This window comes from Staurois parvus, unplaced genomic scaffold (assembly GCF_062004578.1).
Source record: "Staurois parvus isolate SC_StPar_1 unplaced genomic scaffold, SC_StPar_1.0 ptg000087l, whole genome shotgun sequence".
Lineage (NCBI taxonomy): Eukaryota > Metazoa > Chordata > Amphibia > Anura > Ranidae > Staurois > Staurois parvus.
Window position 1 is genome coordinate 5,599,869 of NW_028317883.1, and position 7,912 is coordinate 5,607,780.

A 7,912-nucleotide genomic window follows, 5' to 3' on the forward strand; every position below is an offset into this window, starting at 1 on the left:
TTGGGCGCAAAAGGAAATTGTATTTTCTAAGCTGAGAGAAGGAAATTGGGGATTCCTTGGGAGGGTCTGAAGGTTTGGAGGAGCTGAAGACATGAAAGGTAAAAATACAAAAGGGAGTGGGTCTAAGAACCCTCAAACTGGTTCGATTAAGAAGTATATACCACAAGGAAATTTAACCCCAGAAAGACCTCAAGGAGTGAGTGAAAAAAGTGAACTGGAAATAAGTCTGGATAATAGTCCGAGACTTTCCCTGGGACCGGTATATAATAGTCAACAACCACCGGAAGGTATAGGGCCGAGAGAAATTGAAAGAGATCTGCAAATACCAAATAAAAAGGAAATGGCGGAGATGTTTAAAAATTTGGAATTATCAATAAAGCAAGAGATGGGCATAATCCGGGAAGAATTAGAACAACTGCTAACCAGGATGGAGGAAACAGAGGAAAAAGTTCAGGGTCATGCTCAAGTTATCCCAAAATTAGAGAGATGGATAATAGACAATAGAAAAGAACAAAAAAGATTGTTTTTTATGATGGAAGAACAAGAAAATAGAGAAAGGAGAAATAACTTAAGAGTAAGAGGAGTCCCAGAGTTGACCCAGGGGGAGGACTTAAAAGAGTTAATCCGCAAAATCTTGAACTCCATAGTGGATAAAGCTGAGGTGGTGATGTTTAAACTGGATGGAGTGTACAGGATAGGGAAGTACCAACAAGAAAAAAGATTTGAAAAACCAAGAGATATAATAGTTAAATTCCACAATTTTGGAGATAAAGAGGAGATATGGAGAAAGATTAAGGGAAGAACAAATATTCCATATGGAGAGAAAAATATCCAAATTTTTGCGGACTTAACAGCAGAGACTTTGAGAAGAAAGAAAACATTGAAACCTTTATTAGAAGAGATGAAAAAACATAATGTGAAATATAGATGGGGACAAGCAGCGAGTCTGATCGGTTGGAGGGATGGAATTTCGGCAACTCTGAGATTTCCGGAAGATATGAAAAATTTTTGTGATAAATTTGGATTGCAGAGACTGGAGATACCGGGTTGGGAAGTGGAGGAGGGAGACTTATATACCAGTAGGGAAGGAAAGTGGCAGCTAGTTGGAAGAGTAAATAGAGAGCTATCAGATAAAGGGACCCCGGGGAGGAGGGGGGGAAGGGGAGCGGCCATGAGCGGAGCCGAACCTCCAAGGTAGGGATCAGAGGTGGAGTATGATCCAAAGGCAAAGAAGGCCTTGGGGGTGGGTGGGTGGGGGGGAGTTGGGGGAGGGGGGAGGGGGGAGATGGGGAGGGTGGGAGGGAGGGGGGAGGGGATGGGAGTTGGGCGGGAGGGTGGGAGGGGAGGAGGTATTGGGGTAATACTCTGTATGACAGAAAGGATAAAGAGGAAGAGGCAATTTGGAAGAGGGATGGAGTTAATTGGGAATGATGGAAGAAATACAGTTTATAACCTATAATGTGAACGGGCTGAGTTGTCCAGGGAAGAGATTTAGGTTGTTTAATGAGTTACATCACAGGGCTACGTCAGTGGTATTTTTACAGGAGACGCACTTTGAGATAGAGGCAAACGTGAAATTGAAATCCAGATACTACCCAACATGGTACTATGCAGATTCTCCAATTAAAAGAGCAAAAGGGGTCGCAATAGGTTTGGCAAAGAATATGAGATTTGAGCTGGAGGATAGAAGAACTGACCCGGAGGGGAGGTTTTTGTTCTTAAAAGGTAGACTGCAGGGGATTGAGTGTACTTTAGCCAATATATACTGCCCTAATAAAAATCCGGAGATGTATATGAAGGGCCTGTTGAAAAATTAATGGAATTTAAAAAAGGGCGCTTGATTGTAGCTGGAGACCTAAATCTCTGTATGGACCCACAAAAGGATAATACCTCTTCTGTGCAAAGAGAGGGGAGTAGGTCTCTGAGAGTCTTGAAAAAAGCGATGCAACTAGTGGACACTTGGAGAATAACGCATATGAAAGACAGAGACTATACCTTCTTCTCTAATGCACATGAGATATACTCGAGATTAGATTACATCTTAATAGACCATCAACTTATAGATCATCTGGTTAAAATTGACATAGAGACAAGGACGTTCTCGGACCATGCCCCGGTCGTAATGAAAATGGGATGGGGAAGAAGGTGGACTGGAGGATTAGGGTGGAGGTTAAATGAGGCTCTTCTTCTGGATGAGGATGTAGTTCAGAAAATCGAGAGAGAGATTAAGGTATACTTTAAGGAGAATGAAACTGAGGAAGTATCGATAGCTACAGTCTGGGAAAGCCACAAGGTATTCATAAGAGGAATCTTGATAGCGGCAGGAGCAAGGAAGAAAAAGGAAAGAAGAGAGAGGGTCAGTGGGCTTTTAAAAGAAATATTGGACTTGGAGCAGATCCATAAAAAGAAAATAACAAAAGATACGAGACAGAAGCTATTAGATAAAAAAGATGAGCTAGAGAGGTTGATGGATGAGGAAAAGAGAAGAGTATACAACAGGGTTTTGAATGAGAGATATAGATGGGGAGACAGACCAGGAAGATATCTAATGAGAGCTTTGAATAAAAAGAAAAATAGGAACTATATAGAAAAGATAAAAAGTTCAAAGGGGGAGCTGGTCCACTCAAATAAAGAGATTATTAAAGTGTTTACGGAGTATTACAAAAAGTTATATAATATTAGTCCCCAAGGCCCTCTAAAAGAAGCTCAAGAGGGAATTAATGAAATAAAGATGACATACTTAAAAAATGCGGGATTACCAAAACTAAGTGAAGCACAGTTGAATGCTCTAGACGCAGAAATCTCCCAGGAAGAAATTAAAATAGCATTAAGAAGCACAGCGGGGGGAAAAAGCCCAGGCCCGGATGGCTATACAGTTAAGTACTATAAGAAATTTAGTGAAGTACTGTTACCCAAGCTGGAGAAATATATGAATGCTTTGGGAGGTGGGATGGAAGTGAGGAGAGAATCCCTACAGGCCCATGTAGTACTTATTCACAAGGAGGGAAAAGATCCATCTCAATGTTCCAGCTATAGACCTATCTCATTATTGAACACAGACACTAAACTGTATGCAAAGGTGTTAGCAAACAGGTTGAAGGATCTGATGCCTGAATGGATCCATGGAGACCAGGTGGGCTTTGTACCGGGGAGAGAAGGTAGAGACAACGGCTTGAGAACCCTGATGCTTATTCAGAAAAGTAGAAAAGGGAAGGCCCCGGTGGTGCTCTTGTCAATTGATGCAGAGAAGGCATTTGATAGAGTGGACTGGGGCTTTATGATGGACAACTTAAAAGTGCTGGGGATAGGTGTTAGAATGCGAGAATGGATAAGTAAATTATATAGGGAGCCTACTGCAATCATCACGGTAAATGGGGAGAGATCAGAACCCATTGGAATGTCTAATGGTACAAGACAGGGCTGCCCACTGTCCCCTTTACTATATGTACTATCACTTGAACCTCTGCTGTCAATAATAAGAAAAAGTGGATCGGTAAAGGGAATTCAGATAGAATCCATAGAACATAGAGTTGCGGCCTTTGCGGACGACTTGTTGTTCTATGTGGGGAATCCCCTAATAACTCTCCCAAATATAATGAAGATTCTGAAGGAGTACGGTGAACTATCAAATCTAAAAATTAATCCAACGAAAACGGAGATCCTGAATATTAATATATCAAAGAATGAAAAAGAAAAACTACAAAAAGAATTTCCCTTTATATGGAGAGAAAAAGAGATAAAATACCTAGGAATAAAACTCACTGCCTCATCTAAGCATTTGTATAGATTAAACTATATCTCTTTGATAAACGAGATCAGGGAAGATTTAAAAAGACTAGAAGGAGGAAATCCATCCTGGATAGGACGTATAAACTTAGTCAAAATGGTAATTATGCCTAAAATACTGTATAGATTTCAAATGGTACCAATTAAAATTCCAGAAGCCTTCTTTAAGATAATGAAAAAAATGTTAACAAGATACATATGGAAGAATAAAAAACCTAGAATAGCATATGAAACATTGAGTAGGACTAAAGAGAAAGGGGGATTGGGTCTACCAGATGTCAAGAGATACTATAAAGCAGTGGTCTTAGCAAGAATATATGACTGGACATTTAACCATAAGGGGAAAAGCTGGGTAACAATTGAGAATGATCTTAGTGGCATTAGATTGAGTCAGATGATATGGGTTCCACCACAGTTTAGGGGAATTAAAGAAAGTACAAGTATCTACACTTTAAATGTCTTTAGGGTATGGGACAATTTACACAAAAACATGAAATGGGAATTCAATTCTATATTAATGCCTCTCACAAATACTGAGTACTTTCCCCCGGGAAAGAATAAGATATCAGGGAGATGGTTTAGAAAGGAGGATACCCAACTGAGAGATGTTTTGGTGGAGGGGAAATTGAGATCACTTAAAGATTTAATAGAGAAGAAGGGAGATATTTTTATTAGAATAGATGAGTGGAAATATCATCAATTGAAATGTTTTATTGGAAATTTACCGAAACCCCTGAGAATAAAACAGGAGTGGAATATGTTTGAAAAGTTGTTAGAGACACGAAAGGATGGGAAACACGGTATTTCAAAAGTGTATAGAATACTCACAGAATTAGACACAAACACAAAGTTAAACTTTATAACAAAATGGGAAAGAGATATGGGAGTTGAGTTTGACGAAGATAGACAGAGAAAGTTGTTTAGATTGATACACGATAATATTAGTACGAGGGAGGTTGAGGTTAATTATAAGTGTGTGACACGATGGCACATTACACCGAGTGTAGAACACAAGATGAACGGGGAAAATTCAAATATGTGTTGGAGAGGATGTGGAGAGATCGGCACGGTGTTTCACATATGGTGGGAATGCCCGAAGATCCAGGCTTTTTGGAGGATAATAGTCAAATTGATTAAAGAAATAACTGAAGTTGACATAGGGTTAGACCCAACGACGTGCCTCCTACACAATGTGGAGATATCTGTAAATAAATATAAAGATTCAGGTATATGGTACTTCTTGAATGCTGCGAAAGGGTTGATACCCAAGTTTTGGCGGAAATCGGAGGTACCGAAGGAGGAAGACTGGATTAATAGAGTAAATCAGATAGGTAGAATGGAAAGATCATACCATATGCAGGAAGATAAGATGAGAGTTTATTCTAGGAGGTGGGAAAAGTGGGAAAGAGCAAGATTAAAAGAGAAATATAGGAAAATATAAACTAACATGTTAGCAAAGCCTCAAGAGATTAGAATGGGCTAGAGTTTGCAGAGGGGGAGGAGGGGGGATGAGGGGTGGGAAGGAGGGGTTGTGGGATGGGGAAGAAAAGAGTTTTTATAGTAAGGGAAAGGGTAGAAACGTCATAAATGTTTATTTGTATAAGAATTTTTTTCCCTTTGGGTTTTTGTATTAATATGAAAAAATTTAATAAATATTTAAATTTAAAAAAAAAAAATAAACCTTTCCACAAGCCCATCGGTTTGTGGGTGGTAGACCGAGGTACGGAGATGGGAGATTTTGAACAATTTGCATAACTCTTTCATAACTCTAGACATAAATGGCGTGCCCTGATCCGTTAATATCTCCTTTGGATTACCTACACGACTAAACACCCGGACAAGCTCTTTGGCGATATTTTTAGCGGAGGTATTACGCAAGGGGATGGCTTCAGGATACCGGGTGGCATAGTCAAGTATAACCAGTATGTGCTGATGGCCCCGGGCAGACTTTACTACTGGACCCACTAGGTCCATGCCCACTAAATCAATTATGGGTAGAGGTACTAGCGGACTGCGAAAATGGGGTGAGGGCGCAGAATATTGACATTCCGGGCAGGACTCACAATGCGCTTTGACGTCTCCATGTAAGCCTGGCCAGAAGAATCTCTGGGTTATTCTCTCCTTTGTTTTCTCCACACCCAGGTGTCCACCCATTATATGCCCATGGGCTAAATCTAGTACCATCCAGCGAAAGGGTTTGGGGACCACTAACTGTTCTACCACCTCCTCCCCTTGCTTTACCACTTGGTATAGCAAGTTATTTTTGAGAGCCATGTAGGGAAAAGACACCCCTACATCATTGTCAACTGGTTCCCCATCAACCATTTTAATATTTTCTCTGGCTCTATTAAGAGTGGAATCTTTCAGCTGTTCTGTACAGAAATCCTCCTTTCTGACCTCCAGGTCAGGCACGACATTCTGTCCACTCCCACTAGAACCCGAGATAATTTCTTGTTCCGTATCCTCAATGTCTGGGGTTGGATCCAACTCCTCCTGCTCCCCAGCCATTACAGAGAAAGGGAAAAGGTCTAAACCTTCCTTGGACACACCAACAGTTTCCCCTTCCACCTTGCCGTCAAAGGGGTCAGGAGTGAGTTCAGGAGTTTCCAGTGTTTCCTCAGCAGGGGGAGCTCGGTCCTCCTGACTCCCCTCCTTATCCCATAACTTCCAGAAATGGGGAAAATATCTCCCCACTATGGCTTTATGAAGCAGAGAGGGCACCACCCCCACTGAATGGGTCACAGGGCCCCAGGGGGTATCAATCTCCACCATAGCAGTCTGGTAATTACGTGTATCACCATGAATACAAATAACCCCAATCGTGCTAGGGTGTAAGCTTGCAGGGTTTACCAAATCACTCTTAACCAAGGTCACAACACTACCCAAGTCTAGCAGAGCAGTTACTGGCTTTCTATCAATGGCAATCACACACAATTGCTTTTCCATGCGTTTCTGACATGCTGCAGTACATACCACCTGTGCAAAAAGAGACATGCGTTTTCCTAGATAAGCATTTTCACATTGCATAGGTTCATCATTTAACGGAGAGTTTGCAGCAATATGACCTAACGCATGACAACGATAACATATTATATGTTCAGTGCTTAGACCTCTAAACGGCTTTGGGGACCTTCCTGACCTATTTGGCCAGTCTCTAGGTCCTAAGCCTACAGTCTCATTATCTGACATAATAGTCTTATCATTTTTTCCTGAGCTTTTGGCCCATGGAACAGTCTTACCGGATCCTCCGGATAGTTTTCCACCCCTAGTGACCTTGGGGTACGGCCCAGGTGGATGAAAAAAATCCTCAGCGGCTGCATATCTCTCCACCAGGTCCACCAACTCGTTTGCAGATTTAGGGTCTCCACGGCCGACCCACTTCCTCAAAGTGACAGGGAGTGCACATAAATATTGGTCCATGACCACACGCTCCACAATATGAGGGCCTGACAATACCTCTGGCTGGAGCCACTTTTTGGAGAGATGTATCAAATCGAACATCTGAGATCTGGGTGGTTTGTCAGCCCTGTAATGCCACTGATGCACCCGCTGAGCCCGGACTGCAATGGTGACACCCAGGCGTGCAAGGACCTCAGCCTTCAGTTTCTCATAGTCCTGGGCATCCCCTGGTTCCAGGTCATAATAGGCTTTTTGGGATTCACCTGTCAAAACGGGTGCAAGCAGTCCTGCCCATTGCTCCTTTTTCCATCCTTCCCGAACAGCAACCCTTTCAAAAGTTGTGAGGTAGGCCTCCACATCATCCGCAGGTGTCATCTTCTGCAAAACATAGCTGGCCCGTGCCATTTTCTGCTCCACTGGCAGCGGATCTGCAGATTCCTTCTTTAATTCTAATAGGTGTTGGGCCACCTGCTTAAGGAGCTCTCGGTCTGCTTCTTGGGCTTCATGTTGTGCCTGTTGGGCCTCCGCAAACTGGCGATTTGTCTCCCGTTGTGCTGCATTGGCCTGCAGCAAGGCTCTTATAACTTCCTCCATCTTTCCACTTGCTCAGGAAGTTGCCCGCATCCTCCACCATATGTGGGGTTAGCTCAGGTGGGGGATCTCCTTCCCTGGGACAAAGGTAGACCGCACAGCAGGCTTTCATCAAAATCTGATTGGTTGTCAGCTT